Source organism: Urocitellus parryii, chromosome 1 (genome assembly GCF_045843805.1).
Source record: "Urocitellus parryii isolate mUroPar1 chromosome 1, mUroPar1.hap1, whole genome shotgun sequence".
Classification (NCBI taxonomy): domain Eukaryota; kingdom Metazoa; phylum Chordata; class Mammalia; order Rodentia; family Sciuridae; genus Urocitellus; species Urocitellus parryii.
Genome location: NC_135531.1, coordinates 32,904,514 through 32,923,471, shown reverse-complemented (window position 1 = coordinate 32,923,471; position 18,958 = coordinate 32,904,514).

Here is an 18,958-nt window from a genome sequence, read left to right as displayed (position 1 = left end):
TAAGATGAGGCATTTTGTAGTTTTTGTATTAGATTGTATTATGCTTTAAGACATTTTGAAATATTACATTTATGAAGTTTAATAATTTTATTTTCAGATACTTTCTTCAATGTTATATTTAATAGCTCAAGGGAAGTTGAATTGATAACTACTTTCAAAGATACTTTGCACTAAAATGTAATCCACTTGAAAAAGAATTATATTGGCTCTTAAACTATTTTTTTAATCTTTGAGGATGATTCTTTTTTCAAGAATTTGATAGCATATTTCTATTGAAAAAAGGATCAGATATTCTTATGAGGTCATTTCTTTTCTTCGATTTTTGTTACTAAGAGATGGATTGTGCATACTTACCAAGGAGAAGGCAAAAAAGACTGGTCATAATTCCCTTCATCATAAAGTGTGGTTCAAAATAACACTTAAATTTTTTTTCCTCAACAGATAGTGTCCATAAAATACACATCCAGAAAAGTTTAATCTTAAATATCCTTAAAGTAATGATAGCATGTTTATTTCTAATCAAGAATCTCTTAAGTAGAATGTGTCCTGTGTTATAACAAGTGGTGTATCTAGGAAATATAAGGCCAATTGATAAAGCAATTTGGAAAATTTTTGAAGGTAATGTCTATTTTATATTAATATTAATATTAATTAATATAAAGCTGTGTTCTGCTCATATCAATAATGAAAATCTTGAGTTAAAATCTCCTCAAAGGCATCAGATAACTCTTACCCTTTGATGATGTCAGGTTTTTAGCTTTCAGGGTTCCATGCCTCTGGAATGAATTTCTCATAATTTTGAAGTCCTTAGAAAAAGTCAGTAAAAACTAAGATTCATCATTATAGTTCAGTCATCAATAGTAAAATTGTTATATTGGGTGTTGATGCAATGAATCAAAGTCATGAAACATCTTGATAAACTACAGTTTCCATTTTATCATCACGCCAACTGCACAGCATTTAAAATGTTATTTTGACAGAATCAGTAATGTGAATAGTTTTCTTCCTCCACAACATCAACATCTCTCAGTCTTATCATTTATAATCAAATATTTGTGACCAGAGATTCAAAAAGAGAAATGTATCATCTCAAAGTTACTGACTTACACCACAAATTCAAACTGTCTTTAAATATCTCATACTTTGACACAACCTATCTATGCAATAGAACATGGTCAGAGAATTCATTTTTTTTTGTGCATGAGATTGCGCATTGAGTCAGGACTCAGTGACAGAGATTCATCTGAAACGTTGAAACACTCAGTACTGCCATTCCTGAGAGATTTTTTAGGCTTTGAAGTTTATCCCCTCCAAAACTCATGTCAAAATTTAATTATTAAAATAATGATATTGAGAGGTGGAACCATTAAGAAGTACTTAGGCCATGAATGTGCTTCCATCTTTAATGGGTTTAATGCCTTAAAAGGTGGCTTTCTGGAGTGAGTCCTCTCTTTGCTCTTTTGTTGTGTGAGGAACACTGTTCCTTTCTTTCAGGAAATGAAAAATTTAAAGTGATTTCTTGAAAGCAAAAACTAGTCTCTTATTAGACAACATGTCTGTTGGCACCTTGATCTTGGACTTTACAGCCTCCAGAACTATAATAAATATATTCCTATTCTTTATAAATGACACAGCCCCTGGAATGCAAGACAAAGTCCACTTCAACACCAACACATCTCTGAACACAGAATACTGACATTAACGTCTTTCTATTCTTCAGAATTTTATGATTTTTCCTATATTGCTCAATTTTTTAAAAAATAATTTTCCTCAATAAATAATTTTATTATGGAGAACATCTTTAAATGTATTATAGAAAATGCCTGTACACTTCCAAGTTTTACTTATTATCTTGTATCTTGATGATAAAATTTATAATATTCAATTCGAAAAAATTTAATTTCTGGGTCATGAAATGAAAGAATAGTTTGTGTGTCTAGGATAGTTCTTTTATTCTTCCTGGATAGAGATGTGCACCATACTATAGGAACTAAAGCTGGTAGAAATTTTGGGGTCATGTTTTACTAGCAAAATTTGAGGGGTCAGAAGATGCTTAGACCTCTAATATTTGTGGTATTGTTAAAATAGCTGTACTATGTATCTCATACTTGAAACTCTAGCCAAAACAATTATACAGATGAAAGAAATTAGAAGGATATAAATAGGAAAAGAAAAACTCAAACTATCATTATTTGCTGATGAAATGATACTATACTTACAGGATCCAAAAAAGAAAAAAAAAAAAAAACACCTCTACCAGACAATTTCTAGAATTAATATACAAATTCAGCAAAGAAGCAGGATATAAAATCTACATCCATAAATTAAATGAATTTCTATACATCAGTGACAAACCCTCTGAAAGAAAAATTAGGAAAACTATCCCATTCACAATGCCTCAAAAAAATGATAAAATACTTGGGAATCAACAAAAGAGGTAAAATACCTCTACAATGAAAACTACAAAACAATAAAGAACAAAATTGAAGAAGACCTTAGATGATTGAAAGAGCTCCCATTCTCTTGGGTAGGCAAATTTAATATTGTTGAATTGGCCATACTATCCAAAGGACTATACAGATTTATTGTGATTTCAATTAAAATCACAAAGTCATACCATATAAAAATAGATAAACCAATCAGGAAATCCATTTGGAAAAAAAAAAACCCAGAATAGCCAAAGTAATCCTTAGCATGAAGAGTAAAGTAGGATGCATTACAATACCAGGCCATAAACTATACTACAGAGCTATAGTAACAAAAATGGCATGGTATTGGCACCAAAATAGACATAAAGACCAATGGTACAGATGAGAAGATACAGAGACAAACCCAAATAAATATAGTTATCTTATACTAGACAAAAGATCCAAAAAACATACTTTGGAAAAAAAGGTAGGCTCTTCAAAAGATGGTGCTAGTAGAACTGGAAATTAATATGTAGCAAAATTAAAATAAATCTATATCTTCACAATGGACAAAACTCAACTTCAATGGATCAAAACCCTAGGAATTAGACCAGAGACCCTAAGCCTAACAGAGGCAAAAGCAGGCTCAAATCTTCATCATGTCAGATTAGGCACTGACTTCCTTAACAAGACTCCTAAAGCACAAGAAATAAAATAAAAAAAATTAATAAGTGAGATAGATTCAAACTAAAAATCTGCTTCTCAGAAAAGAAACAATGAGGTGAAGAGAGATCCTACAATTTGGGAGATAATTTTGCCATGCACACATCAGATAGTGCACTAATCTCCAGAATATATAAAGAACTCAAAAAACTTAAAACCAAAAAAACAAACAACTCAATCAATAAATGGACTAAGGAGCTGAAAAGACACTTTTCAGAAGATAAAAAATGAATCAAAAAGTGTTTTTAAAATGTTAAATATTTCTAGTAATTAGAGAAATGCAAATCAATACTACTCTAAGATTTTATCTAATACCAGTCAGAATGGCATTTATCAAGAATAGAAACAACAATAAGTGTTGCCAAGAATGTGGGGGGGAAAATACACACTCATAGATTACTGGTTGGACTGAAAATTTGTGGAACCACTCTGGAAACAGTTTGGAGATTCCTTAGAAAACTTGGAACAGAACCAATAATAGACACAACTATTTCACTTCTTAATCTATACCCAAAGGACTTAAAAACAGCATACTACAGGGACGCAGCCACATCAATGTTCATAGCAGCACAATTCACAATAGCCAAATTGTATAACCAACCTAGATGCCCTCCAATAGATGAATGGATAAAGAAACATAAATACACAATGGAATGTTAGTCAGCAATAAAAGAGATTAAAATTATGGCATTTGCATGTAAATGGAAGAAATTGGAGAATATCATGCTAAGTGAGTAAGTCAATCCCAAAAACCTATGTCCAAATGTTCTTTCTGATAAGAAGATGCTGATCCAAAATCAGGGAGGGCATGGAAAAAAAATGGAGGAATTTTTGTTAGGAAAAGAGAAGGGAGGGGAGGGAATATGGTATAAGGCAGGAAAGATGGTGGAATACGATAGATATTATTACCCTAGGTACATGTATGACTGCACATATTTTGCAATGCTACACCGTGTATAACCAGAACAATGAAATTTATGATGCAATTGTGTATAAGTAATCAAAATTCATTCTGCTACCATATATACCTAATTAAATTAAATAAATAGAATTAAAAAAAGACTTAGTTAAGGGGTGAAACATAATTTCATTATCACAAATTAAAATGATAATGATATCAAATTAGTGAAAGACTGAACTTAACAAAAATTTTGTAAATATATAAATAATGAGGATTAATTAATAATTCTATTTACTTATCTTTTTATATTCAATAAAAACTTTGTATAGGTTAATATCATTAAAATATATACATAATTCAGTGTTTATTATTAAAACTATCTATCCCACAATTGGCATGATCATAATATTTTATTTAAAATACATTGTACAATTTTATAGATCCATGTATCTTTGAGAAATTTCTTATTAAATTACAATGTGACTTTATTAAATACATATGCAGAAAATTTAGAAGACTTTTAGCCTACAAAAGTAAAAATGTATTTCTTAGGGGATGATGAGAAACTTGGAGCACCTTCAGTGCCATTGTAAATTGCTTCACTTTGAAATAATAACACTCAGAATGCTTTCAAGCTCGAAAACATATGTATACCCTGTGCCTTTGCATATATCTGGCTAATATACCATAAAGAAGTAAATACAGTAACAGATGACACTGGGTATGCAAGAATATCTTTACAGCAATATTTATAGTGGCCAACGAAAGCAAAACAAGATTTAAATGTCTTGCAATGGGGAATTGCTACAATAGTACTTGGACTTTACAACAAGGTATTCCAAGGACAGAAAAGATAAGTAAGTGTGCACATACAAACATGAAGCCTTGTCTGCTACACACTTTTAAGCAAAATAACAATAAATGTTTTGTTCACTTTACTTCTTTATATTCAATCAATTTTTTTTGGTTAGGCCTAATATCACTAACATCCTGTTCAGAATTTCCATACTTATTGTTAAATTATATATCTTCAGTTGGCATAATTATAATATTTTGTTTAAAATATTTTCTGCTATCAGACTGATCCAGGCTTTTTTTCCTAATGTTTCTGATAAAATTATGATATGACTTTTTTAAATATACACATGTAGAAAATTTTGAAATCCCTTGATCTATAAGAATAAAATGTATTCATTTAATATAAATGAATGTGTGAATTAATGTATATATAGTTTTATCCCATTTCCTTCAAACTATTGACAATACTATGACCTATTTTCCAAATAATATCATCAAAAATATTTACACACATTTCCTAATTTAATCTTCACTTAAATTATATGATACATTTTATATGTATGTGGGGGGAGTACCGTTTATGAAAACTTCACATATGCATACCATGTATTTTACCATTGCGCTCCATCTCATGAAGCTGAGGCAAAGAGAGTTTGAGTAAATTACCCACAGTAATACAGATAATGATCAGAAAATTATTTGATTATTTGATTATTCAGAAGGAATTTATAGTTTTCTTTTAATTAAGCATATATTAGTTTTTCTAAACCTCTTAACTGCTTTCTTTTGAACTACATCAAATGTCAGAATTCTGAGCTTACTTTTGTTATTATAGCATTTGGTAATGTCTTACGAGATTCTAATGTACGCAATAGGAAATATAAAACCAAATGGAAATCCTAGGTGTTTTGTAATTGGTTGATTAATTATAGCCACAATGATTAATTAAGAATATGGTATGTTGAAGGGAAAAATACTACTGGTTTTGATAACTGACACTATTATTAGCAAAATTTGTATAAATTATTTAACTATTAGAGGTACTCAGAGATACTTCAATTTTTCACCCACTGGGGAAATAAGATGACAGTACTCTACACCATTTATAGTTACATGAAGCATGTCACTTGTCTGGAACAATGGCTTTTAAGCAGAAGGTATTTATGCGAGAACATTTCAGAGTCCTTTAATTACAGACTATTCTATATGAGTCTTGGTGGAGCTTCTTCTGTAAGTAATGGAGTCCCTTTGCAAATCTCCATTAAAGACTCATATTTTTAGACTCGAAAGTTATTACTTACTGTACTATAGCCCAGTCTAACATACACACACAACAGAATAAAATGTTTGACTTAGAAATGTATAAATATCTTTATTGGGGAACACTAAAGAATGCATTTGAACATAATATCAGGATTTGATTTCAGTAACTTACAATTTCCTGCACTTAATGTTAACATAATTGCTTTAAAGATTTCAGTTGGGAAGACCTATTTTAGGCATGCTTAAAGAACATGTCTTAGTGGAAATTCTAGACTATACAAATCTACCCTGTAGGACTCAGAATTACATTACATATATTTACTGAATGACTTCATATGCAGATTTTAGATACAGTACTATGTTGAAAACTTGAGAAAAATATTATCAGATAGAAATATTTACAAAAGAATGGTTGTCAAGAGTATGTGGCTTAAGATCCCCTTAATGGAAAATTGGAAGTTGGGTCATTAGTAGGAGGAAGGGGAATCTAAGACATCCTTCCAATATTTGAAGAGATAATTTTTGAAAAAAATAATAGAGTATACATCTTTGATTTATTGTTTTGTTTCTCCAGATCTGAAGGAAATGAGACAAAAGGAAAATAATGTAAAAAATTATTAGCTTAAGAACAAGACAGGCATTTTGCCTGTCATGTATCTAATAATAAGTTGTTGCCTCATAAGTTATTGAGATCTCTATTGCTGCATCAGTGAGAACAAAGGCTAAATATGAACGATAAGCATTATTGTATTTATAATTCATGTGGTGAGGAAACAAGTCTAAGATTCCTTGAATTATAATTCGGAATTCAAGAACATGTTGATACCAAAAATCTAATGAAATAAGGTGGATGTCATTTAATTGCTGCTTCTTTTCTAAATCTTATGTACTGCTTAAGATGGCATTTTTATTACCCTATGAAATTATACCAACTAATGACTAAATGCCATAAAAATACTTTTTGTAATTGGCACTTTTAATTAATGTACTTTAATGTCATTGATGAGCACTTTTTATTAACTGTTTTATTGAGGTATAATTGCTATTAAAAAACTAAACATATTTTATTTGTTGAATTTGGACGCAAATGCCCTAATGCTTTCACTACAATCAATGTAGTAATAGACTTAATCTACATTTCCCAGAGTTTCCTTGTACCTCTTTGAGTTTGTGTTGCATGTGTGTCTGTGTATGTATATGTGTATGATGTTTTTGTTTATGGCAAGAACTCTTTTTTTAAAATCTTTTTTTTTTAAGAGAGAGTGAGAGAGGAGAGAGAGAGAGAGAATTTTTTAATATTTATTTTTTAGTTCTCGGCAGACACAACATCTTTGTTGGTATGTGGTGCTGAGGATCGAACCCGGGCCACACGCATGCCAGGCGAGCGCGCTACCGCTTGAGCCACATCCCCAGCCCCATGGCAAGAACTCTTAACAAAATATTTCCCTCCCTCCTCTCCTCCTCCTCACCCTCCTCAGTCTCCTCCTCCTCCTCCTCCTCCTCCTTCTCCTCCTCCTCCTCCTCCTCCTCTTCTTCTTCTTCTTCTTCTTTCTTCTCTCTCTCTCTCTCTCTCTCTCTCTCTCTCTCTCTCTCTCTCTCTCTCTCTCTCTCTTCTCTCTCTCTTTCTTCTATCAGTACCCAAAGAGCTACATCCTCAACCCTTTCTATAAAATAATTTATTTAGAAACAGGGTATGGCTGAGTTGTTTAGAGCCTCATCTGGCTTTGACCTTGAAATCCTCCTGCCTCAGCCTCCAATGCTGGTGGGATTACAGCACACCTGGCTCTTAACAAATTTTGATGTGAACAAAATTATATGTTTAAATATAGGTACAATGGGTATACCAGATCACTAAGCTACACTATTATGGTGTAAGTAAAACTTTATAGTCCTTTAAAACTCCCCATCCCTTTCTATTTTGCAGCCTTTGGAACTATTGTAACATTCCCTACTTCCTTATTAAATGTATGTCATGTAAATTATATCCTGCAGTATTTATCCTTTTGTGATGGCCTTATTTCACTTCACATAAAGACTTCCTGGTTCAATCATGTTGTTCCAAATGGCAAAATTTCTTTTCTATTTATGACAGAATAATGTTATAACATGTATATACCTGCCTCACTTTCTTTATGTATTCATCTGTCTATGGGCATCTGGGTCATTTCTATAACTTTTTTATTGTGAATAATGATGCAATAACACAGGAGTGAGATATATTTTCAAGTTCCTAATTCCAATTTTGGATATGTATATAGAAGTCTGATTTGTGGCACATAAGCACTACATTTTTAGTGTTTTGACAAAATTACATATTGTTTTTCATAGCTGTTGCCTCATCTTACATTTCCAAAAAAGCATTTTAAGGGTTTCAATTTCCCAACATTCTGGCCAATGTTAAGTCTTGACACCTTTTTTATCTTTCAAAATCGATATCCAACAGGTGTGAGAACATAGGTTTCTGACACAGCCCTTGGCAATTACTTTTGGGATGTGGCAGTGGAAGTATAGACAACAAAACAAAAATAGAGAACTTTGACTAAATCAAACAAAACAAAATACAAACAAATAAACAAAAACCCTCCTCCATAGCTAGGGTAACAATCAATGAAATGGCAATTTATGGGATGGAGAGAATATTTGTAAACCCATATCTGATAATGGGTTAATTCCCCAAATATATAAAAGGTTCCACAGATAATGCAATCAATCAAATAGGCATTATCTGATTTATTTACAAGGCAAACAAATCAAATATAAATTTCCCAAAAGAAGACATACAAATGACCAACAAGTATATAAAAGGTTGTCCAACTTTTTTAATTATCAGGGAACTACTAATTTTCAAAAGGATAAATCCCTTCAGAGACTACTTAACCTTTAAAATGCTGCCTTTTGTTATGCAGAAATTATATCCATCACTCTCTCATTACTGATACTTTTGTGTTGCCATAGAGAATACCTGATACTGGATAATATAAACAAAACAGAAAATGTAAATGCACCCACTGTGTTGTGAGTACTGCTATGTCCTCACAGGAAGAAAGGGATGAGAGTGGTGGAAAATACCCAAGCCCCTCTGTTAAGCCCTTTTATAGCAGCATAAATTCAATCATGATGGCATCACCATCATTACCTAAGCACAGATAAAAAGGGCCAACCTTCTGACACTTTTGTATGTTTTCAACATACAAATCTGGGGGAAGGGCTTGGGTTGTCTCTCAGTGTTAGAGCACTTGCCTAGCATGTGTGAGGCACTAGGTTCAATCCTGGCACCATATAAAAATGAACAAATAAAATAAAGTTATTATTATATATATATATATATATATATATATATTATATTTTTTTTAATTGGGGGAATACACTCAGACTACAGCAATTGTGTATCGAAACTAATTTACCCACTAGTACTCAGTATTTTCAAAATACATATTTTATATATATATATATATATATATATATATATATATAGAGAGAGAGAGAGAGAGAGAATTTGAGGCACTTTGGCACTGTGAAAACATCCCATGTATGTCTCTGCTTTGCAGATGTCAGGTGACTGATAGTTCCTATTGTTTTATCTTTAAGTCCATCACTAGATCTTCCCAAAGCTACCTTCCTCCAGGCATGGCCAGCCCATGACTAAGCATGACAGGGGACTAGTGCAGGGCTATTTCTCCCCAAGAGAAAGGCATATTTGGCTTGAGAACTCTCCATTGGCCTGGCTAAAGTATGATGAAAATAATTCTAAGGTGTGAGACTCATTTTAACCAAACTTCCTTTTTCACAAGGCTCAAAAGTGTCTTGTACCTCCTGGATTTTCCTGCCTATATCTGCTTTCTTGTCCTCATTTGTATTAGTGCTTCTTCCAATAACTCTCTTATACATCTAATCCAATATTGGATGATACAGCCTTCAATCAATGTTTCAAATTATTTCTTTCAAGTAAAATATATTTCTCTGTGTGTGTATACATATATACATACATATACATAAATATTATCATTCTATTCCATTCTATTAAAATTTTATGTTCAATAGATCCAAATTCTAAATACCAAAAATGTGCTTTAACAAATTTTGAAATGAAAAATTCTTCAAAATAAAAATATTAACTCTGTTTATAGGATTCCTATATGTGTGACTAATATTTACATCAGTTTTTTATGAAATTTTCTTTCTACTTATTGTATAATAATGTCTCTGCAGAGGTATGGAGAAAAGAATTCTATTTCTGAAGAAATATCTTTTATCAGAATAAACATGGATGGTTGAAAATTTGGAAATGTCTGAGCATGCACTGAAAACACCATTTCCATTTCAGAGATCCATACAGGCAAACTGAATTTGTTTTGTGTCTTCTCATGCAGGATATTCAGAAAAACGAAACTAAAACCACATAGAATGAAGTTTAAAAAAATAAGAGAAAAATTAATTTCTAGTTATCAAAGAAACTTCTTTCAAAGAAACCACTTTATTCTATTGAATTTATCTTCACAGTACTTGTTTTGGAAGGAGGACACAAGATTATTCCATATGAGCTGTATCCACATTTCTCCTGAGAAACACTGAGGAAAAATGTCTTGACATTCTGTCCAAAGTGAATGAAATCCACATGTATACCTTGACCTAAAAGGTTACTGACTTTTTGGCTGGTTGCTGAATAGTTTGGCAAGAGAACCCTGCAGGACAGGAATGACAGCTTTCAACTGAATTAATCAGATCCAGTGATTCACATCCAGTGAGGGCAAGGACTGTACTATATTCAGGGATATAAATTTTCACCTATAACTGTGGCTGAAACAAATAGTTAATGAATTCTGGCTAACTAAGATGTAAAACATGGGAAGGATGTAGGAGAATGTAAAAGGAACAGAAGCTGAAAGATAAATTGAGACCATGCATTCAGCTTGAAACATAGGGCCAGACTTGTTGTGTGTGGGGGCTGCAGTCATGAGTATAGAGATCATAGGAATTAGGAGAGGCAGGGTGAGAATGACTAGAGAAAAGTTAAATTGTGTTGTCAGCCATTAAGTGTAGACTGAGTATAACTAAATCTTGATACGGATTGGGGACTAGCTTTATGAAAAACATTTATGATAGACAAATTTGTCACTCACAGAAGACCATTATTTGCATTAAAAGAAGAGGCCCTGATTTAAAAAAAAAAAAAAGGAAAAGAAAAGAAATTGAAAAAGTATAGAAAATGGGGAGAAAATTAAATCTCTGTAGACACCATTAATGCAGCTTTAATTATTTAAACTCCTTTTCATCACGAAGTGTTAATGTTTTGACCTTAGTGGTGGTTTGGACTTCATCAGAATTAGTTAAGAAACTGTTGCTTCTATTTATTGCCACTAATGCCTATGATGGTAAATCTTTGACTCATTTATATGACCTGTATGTGTATCCAATACTTAAATTCTAAATAACCTAATAAAAATATTTTATATATCTATACATGATTGGAAAAGAAATATGATCACAAGCCTAATTAAATTATCAAGGATCATTAATAGAGTATAGGTTGCTATTTGTTAACGTTGAGTATAATTTTTATGGAGTATATGAAACATAAGTAAAGAATTAATTTGTCACTCAAATTGTTTTGAGTAAAATATTTGTTCATAGAAAACATTTCACAATTTAACCAAATGTCTAACAAAGAGCTGAAGTAAGTATGCCATTATAAAAAAATTTTTGATTGCAGAATTAATACACACAGATAAGGTTGCTCCTATTACTAGAGAGTACAAAAGATCAGAAAATTGTCCAAATTTTCCCTGTTACAAACTAGAGCTCAGAAATTGTTTTTTCCCCTATTTTCCTGTGAATAGAGCGAGAGTCTCCAAGGATCTGAAAGGTCCTTTTGCCAATACATTTCTCAGCATCATATAGAAATGTGCTATAATCAGTTGGCAAGTCAGATGCCAGCTTGATGTCAGCAATTTTCTTTTTGAAACCAATTCTGCACTTGTCATCATGAGGAAATATTGAAGGGCGACATGTGCCCTTGGATCTTGGCAAATTTATATTTTGGGCAATTGAATGTAGCAATCATATTAATTTTCATGGGATATTGAAAAGACATAAAAAGAAAATGAAATATTATTGAATATTTTGTAATATTTGAAAATTATAGAGTATTTCCCTAACTGCTTATTTCTTACCAAAGAAATCACCATGAGTAGAAAATAAAAGAAGTTAAGATACACTACATAAGATAGCTGAAGAGAACTAATGACAGAAGAAATGTGTATACGCTTGCCTTCTTTATGGAGGGTGGATTTATTTTAATTAAACTATTTGTGTATTTTTCAAAACTGTTTATATTATGCATAGCTGAGGTTTTAAATTTTGAATATATGACTATATTTGCTTTATAAAAGCAACCAATTTACAAAATTATTCTATAAACTCAGCAAAAATTATTAGAAAAGAAACTTTTTGTGAGCTATACTACTTTGAACTTTGACATACCAAATGCAAATTTTTTTCTCCATTTAAATGAATGGGAATGAATGGCACTACAGCTCCAGCAGAGAGAGAGAGGAAATTTGTCCTACTGTGCCTTTTTGTTCCATCTGTATTCCAGCTAATATAATGGTATCTCTCCACACTGAGGGTGAAGCATCCCCAACTCAGTCCTCTGACTCACATGCCAATTTACTCTGAGGACACCCTCCTACAAACACTCAGAGAAAATTGATCAGCAGATATCTAAATATCTCTTAATCCAGTATATCTGACACCTAAAGCATGTCCTTTCCAAGTTAGTAAATATTTTTCTGTATAAATGGAAAAATTCATTGAATACTTTAACTACAGTTAAAATTGTGAAGCAGGTATTGAAGTCTTATTGATAATTGGTAGGGTTCATCCAAACAATGTATTAGTTAACCCAGAGCAATACCTACAGTTTAAACTTTCCACAGATTGCAGAAGGCTTTTGGAATGAAGAAATTCTAATACTGTGATTTAAAAAGTGGGATCCAACATAAAGTAATTTAAGAGTAAACATATGCAATAATAACCATTATTTGTATGTGTGTGTTTGGGGGTGGGTACTGGGGATTGAACCCAGGGCCTGATGTGAGTAAGGCAAGCACTGAGCTACATCTGTGCGTAATAATAACCACAATTTTTAATTTAAAAATAGCATGGTGATGCATGTGGATAGAATAATGGTTTGTCCTTTTTTCAAAAATATTGTGTTCTCTGACCCATAGCCTTTGGTTACTTACCAGGAATATATTTGCAGGCTACTTTTTTTCCATTTTGGGCACCTTTCAACACTTTCAAAGTCTTTATCATGTAAATCTGGAGAAGTCTATTCCCTGCTATGTGCCCTGGCAAATGTCGGCTATTGTATTAATTTGTTAGATATGGTGAGTGTTTTGCTTGTTTGCTAGCATTTCTCTCTGAACCAAATCTCTGCTTTGAACTCTTGTTGAGCCATAATATTTTTCTCTAAGAGTTGAAGTAAAAGATAGTCGGATATTGTGTTAGTAAGAAGAACCATTTCATTTTTTGTCTGAGTAGAAAATATCTCCTTTAACTTCTTCTATTTAACTCACTTAATATGTTTCTGGCAATAGATTTCTTACCCTACGTCCAACCCCTTCATTCCCAGTTATGTGCTGGCTACACCTGGAGCATTCTGGGTTCATCATTTCACCAGAATTTCCTTAATCACCTGTCAATTCATCTGTGTCTATGTGCCTAGTACACAGTATTTCACCCCTACCCCAGAAAACAGTCATTTTCATCAAATGAGCATTTTTTTTAAATTAATACTCAAGCTTAACTTTCCATTGAAAGCAGAGAAATATGTTAAAATCATATAAACACTACTGTGCTTTTATGTGGCACATATTATTTCATATATTTTTTTTCAATCTACCCACCAGAAAAATCAAACTGAGTGTTTTTTTTTTAATAAGTCACCAGAAGTTACAGTATTCTCTGTATTCTGTCAATAGCATTTTCTCCTCGTTTGAGTTCACAGAATAAACCTTGTTTTAGTAAGTTTTTTCACTGCTGTGACTAAAAGACCTGACCAGAACAGTTATAGTGGAGGGAAATTTATTTGAGGGCCTCACAGTTTCAGAAGTCTTAGTCCACAGAAGGCTGGCTCCATTCCTCAGGGCTCCAGGTGAGACTGAACATATGGTAGGACAAGGTAGAGGAGGAAAACAGCCTGATTCATGGTGACCAGGAGGCAGAGAGACTCCACTTGGTAGATACAAATACATACCCCAAAGCCATGCCCCCATTCCCATTTTTCCAGCCACACCCTACAACTTCAGTTAATCCCACCAGGAATTAATTCACTGATTATGCTAAGGCTATAACCTAATCAGTTTTCCTCCCAACCTTCTTGCATTGTCTCACATGTGAGCATTCAGGGGACACCATATCCAAACCTAACAAACCTGAACAACAGAATTCTGTGAAAGACCCCTTGAAATAATATATTACTAAAATTTGGGGAACATTTTCATTAAGGTATGTAATGAAAAAAATGATGAAAATCATCATAATAAATAATAACCCTAATAAAATATTAAATAGAGTATAATAATAAAGCAAAAAATGAACATTGTCTTCTCTAGAATTTAATTAAGAAAAACTTTGAAATCCTAATTTTGGAGTGAGATTTTTTTTTTCACTGTAATATTTAACTGGTGACAGTCCACAATTCTGATTTGGTAGATAAATGGTGCCCAAAGTGGAAATGCTTACATGCACATGTCTTTGAAGGAAACATATATTCAAAATAGAGGATTGTCAGGGTAATTTATGTAGAAGTTATTTTCTTATTCTGTGTGTATGTAAACACAGTGAAATGATCACTTCTCATTTTGATTACTTATAATTGACTGCAAAAATTTACAATGAGAAATGCTAAGATGGAAAAATAAGTCTCTCTAGTTCTCTACCATCAGTAGCAATTGAATTTCAGATTTTTTTTAAAAAATGGTAAATAAATAACAACAATTTAACTTTTCCAAATTAAAACAATTTCAAAATACTGAACCCAAAGGGAAGAGACTTAGTCAACAGCAACCAACAAATACTTATAATTCATTTGAAATCTGTTTTACAGTATCTTACACATTATTACTTATTAATAGGTGACATTATATTGTTTTACTCTGATAATTTACATTTACAAGCTTTGAACTTTACTAATCATACAATCCAACGAAAGTTCTGTAACTCTCTAGCTTCTCTTCACTGACATAAGTAAAATAAATTTATAAAGAAAATAAGAGGAATTAATGATGCTCTACTAGAGTATGAACTGGAAATAATTTTATGCCATAGCTAATAAAGTCAGGACCAAACAATTTGCTTAATGGGCACTATGAAAATATGCTTAATAGGCAATGCAGAAAAATGAATTATAGAATTACAGTGTTCATCTCTCAAACCCCCTTAGGCTATGCAATGTAGACAGTGCCAAAGCAAAAGAAAATCCTACTTTGAGTAATTACAAGATAGAAGAGAATAATCAAATTAATTAAAATAGATGAATGGATTAGAAGAAAATCATGAAAATACCAAATATCGTATTTAAAAAGGGCATGATGCACTGCTTCATTGGAAAACCTCATCAACTATGACCTTTATATTAAACTAGAAAATAGCCAATCTAGAGTTTCAATAATCTCTTTAGTAAATACAGTCCAAGCTTTATCATTATATATAACTTATAGAACTGTCCATATTGTACTTTCACACAATTAAAATGATTTTTAATTTAATCCAGGGATTTAATAATGAAAGATCAACTAAATAAACACCCATAGAAAGCTCAAACAAACTTATATATCAAATTTAGATCTTTCACATGAAAAAAGAATAAAATATTCTAATAGATTGATAAATAGAATATCTATGTTGTGCTTTGTAAAGTATGTTCCTGATTACATGAATTTCTATCAGAGATCATGGAATTGATTTCTCTTGAGTTTAAGGATTTTAATAAGAAATGCAATTTTTCTTACGTATATTTTGAGTTAAATTCCCTATGATGGGAAAAAAGCAAAAATTGGATTGCCCTCTTATGTATTCTTTACTGGGCTGATTATCACATCTCCAGACACCAAGAGTTCACTTGTGTCAGCCTACTCCAAAGAATTGGCTTTGTCTGATAGACAGTAAATATATGTGTCTCCATCCCTGTCTTAAACTAAAGCTTCCAGAAAAATTCAATTCATTTTCTTAATAAAAATGAATTGCATTTTGCTCAAAGACTTGTCTTTCTTCACTCTTTAATAGAAAGGCTCTTATTCTCCTTCTCTTGTCCTCACATTTTTTTCTCTATGTCCTATTTTTCCACTATAGTATATTGTCAGCCCATCATCTATAAGAAATTATTTTCTTTAATCCTTAGAGTGATTTTAGCAGGTACACAAACATTATCATACCTTTGTTTTTTTTATTTGTTTGTTTGGTTTTTTCAACTGATAGTATATGTAGAACTTGATAGTAGAAACGTTTGCTTGAGCTCATGCATTTAGTTAGTGGTAGATTTGAGATTAGAATCTGGGCAGTCAGATCAAACCTTTTTTACTGCTAAACCATAATGCCACTTTCTATAATTTAAGGAACCCACTGTTAATGGACAGTAGGACCTATCATGATAGTCCCTTTTAGAAACTGATCAAATTTTCATTTAGATCTTGCACAAGTATGTCTAATTAAAATTCCCTATATAGAGAGGGATTATGTATGAATATATTTTAGACTTTTATTCTAGGTATGCAATTTTTGCAAAGTCTCCTTACAAAGCCATTAGGGAAAATGCTCTAAAAATTTTGGATAGAAAGCAAAAGAAAGATTTTGGATGGCAATTCACTTAGACACTCATTCAGTTATTTTTACCTGCTACCAATTTAATATAATTATCTGAATCTACAGTGCATTTTTCTTTATGTCCACACTGCCTTAGTTCCTAGTTTATCAAATTCTCTCATCCATTGTAGGTTCTAATTCGCTTAACCCGTACAAAACTCTTGTAGGTTTGAGGTTATATAATAAACTCTATTCTGTGCTTGCATCTATTTACTTGTAAATTCATGGGTTAATTTTTTTTTTCTGACCAAAGGTTTTATGTACCAATTAATGTTGTTTCTTAATTTATTCCCAAATATGTTATTTGCAGTCTTTCTTAGAGATCTCTGGCATTATTTCTATGTATATACTTCTGTTTTGTTTAATTACTCCTTAATTCTCTAAATTTTTAATATTTGAATTTGGATATTTGAATTTTTAATATGTTGAATATATTTATACAGGAAAGTACCAGGACAGGTAGCAATATTTTTACTTACCATATTATTGTTTGGCAAATTCACATATTTATTTTTACTATATTTAAGATTAACAATCAATAAAATAAAGATAGTCAAAACTTAATTCTTTTTAAATTTCATTGGTGGGTTTAATTTGAAAGCACACAAGTTTCAATAAACACTATAAATATTCCTTGGAATCCTTGCGTTTTTCTTCTGCCAAATTTTGTTTGGAACTTCTTTACAAAATTAATTGTACATCCCCTTTAATGAGTATTCTTGTTTTTAGGTTGTCATAATTTGTAGAGATCATTATGATTTGTCATATTATTTCAATCACTATTTTTATCTAACAAATTTCATGTTATTTGTATAATTTGGTGAAATTGAGGGCATTACAATTAAAATGAGGATATTAAAATTAGTTTCATGGGAAGAACATTTCATTCCTCCTGAATGGTTTGCATGTCTGTGCGCTAATTTCTGTTTACTTTTATTATCAAGTGTTTTCATAATTCATTAACAAAAACAAAATAGATGTAGTTTTAGGTTGTTTATACAAATTCATAGTAGTTGTTTCTTTATTAGAAATGGTCAAGTTTCTTTATTAGAAACGGTCAAATGGTATTGATTAATTAAATAACTTCAAACTGAAAATATACACTAAATTAAACATTTAAAGCACAAATGATTTGGATTGTTTTTAAGAACAAGTGTGAAAATGCTTTTGATAAAATTGTTGCTTTTCACTACATAAGCATTATACAAATATGTATATTTATGAATATTGGTGCAGTGTGTAAATACATTTCTCCTAAAACCTAAAACTTTCTTTTTTCTATAATATAAGGTCGTTATGTGAACATTTGTAATAAACAATTTCAAAGTAAAATTTAGGACTTCATTTAACCCATGCTTATTTTGTATTATATTAGGGTAACATACATGAAATATCTTCACCTGAAATAAACTATTTTCTAAATGTGTGATTTCATGAAAAATATTTAGGGAAAGTAAGATTTGGAATATTCACATCCCAAGACTCCCATTGTAGGTAGTCAGTTAATGTTCATCTCAAGATAAATTATTTTGAGATATATTATGTTACCTTTAAAATACAATGTACTAATTATTCTGTTAAAAGATCTAAATCATACATGATTACCTAGTAAAGAAAATGTCTTTACAGGAAATATAATTTCTCTCAAATTTATGTCTCACTTAGGGATTTTCAAGTTCTTATACACCATTTTGATGGAGGCATAGTTTTCATGTTTGTAAAAAATAAGAGAAATCATATTATATTTCTAATTTACCTTGAGCACATGGTAAAGAAAATACTTTCCTCAAATTTAGTACACTCTTAAACTGATATTTTCCCATGCCTTCTTTTATCTGAATAATATATAAGAGATGAAAATGCTATGGGTAACAAGTCCTTTGGGAATCTAAGTCCTGAGAGATTATGAATGGAATGTAGATACAGATATTTAAACATTTAAGGTTGTGGGGTATGTATTTTATATTGCTCAATATCATATATGTACAAACTTGACATCTTG